Here is a 1,434-nt window from a genome sequence, read left to right as displayed (position 1 = left end):
GGTCCGTCCTGCTGCTCCGTCACAGAGTTCAGAGACTAGATTTTCACCAAGAGTCTGTGACGGCCCGTCGTGCCCACGACGGTCCGTCCTGCCATTTCGTTACGAAGTTCAGAGAGTCGATTTTAGTACCCAGATTTCAGAATTCCAAGTGTTTTGGAACGAGACCCCCTCGACGGTCCGTCGTGCCCATGACGGTCCGTCGTGGGTTCCGTCGTCTCAGCCAGTTTTTCCAGAAATAAAATCTGCAGCTCAAAACGACTAAACAGGTCGTTACACTATAATGAAAAAAAATCTACAATAATAGTGATAGAAATGGATGTTTTATTTATTAAAGACAAAGTCTTATGAATTCAACAAAATATTCATGTTATATATTTAATTTGTACCTCTTATTTTACTCTTTTTGATAATTTGTATAATATGCTCTCTTTATTCAAAAATATATCTTGCCACATTTGTCCATCTTTAAAAAAAGTTTAAATTATTAGAGTTAATTAAAAATTAAAAATTGAAATATCATCATATAAAAACAATGAAAAATTAAAAAATCTATTTTTATTAGAATTTTGTAAATCATCATTTAAATAAAAATCTATTATGAGAGCACTATAATCTTATAGACGTGATTTATATGATCAGTATAAGAAGTATATGATAGAATTCTATTTAATTGATAAAAAGGAGACTAAGTAGAAAACAGATTACTTCTTTTTATGTTAGTTAAAAAAAACACTAAAAAGGTTCTTCAAAAAGAATCATGAAAAATAACATGTCTAAAAGTATGACAAATAATATATTTATCATATTTTGACCCAAAAAATAAAATAGACCATTTTGGAATTAAACTATTAATAAGAATAGATTTTTAGACTTATATATATTAATGTCAAAACTATTTTTAGCTTAAATTATTAAAAAATGATATTTTTATTCAATTTTAAATAATTTAAAGTCGTTTTAAATGTTTTTTTCTCGAAAAAATTGGTATGATGGTCTCTTTGTTTGACAAATATATAAAGAATAATTTTATTAATTAAATTAATTATTTGTATTTTTTATTATATTAAATTTAAAACCTATAATTTAAAATTCATTTTTAAAAAATAATTATATAAAGATAAATTTTAAAATTTGAATGATCTATTTTGAAATTTAAAATTAGAATGATAAATTTTTAAGAAATTTAAATTCTTTATTTAAATAAAATGTGAACATAAAATTTGAGTGACTAACTAAATAATACCATGTTAATATTTTTTTTCCTGAAAACTAATCTTTTTTCTTGATCACAATTAGAATTTGAATAGTTTATTTTAAAACTTCTCTCATTGCATTCCAACATATGAAAAAATTCTAAACCTTGAGATTAACAAATAAAATTAAAATTAGTAAAAGTAAAACTAAAAAACTTATAATTTATTTTTTAACTCACCT

Source organism: Solanum pennellii, chromosome 4 (genome assembly GCF_001406875.1).
Source record: "Solanum pennellii chromosome 4, SPENNV200".
Taxonomy (NCBI): Eukaryota; Viridiplantae; Streptophyta; class Magnoliopsida; order Solanales; family Solanaceae; genus Solanum; species Solanum pennellii.
This window is presented reverse-complemented; position numbering follows the sequence as displayed.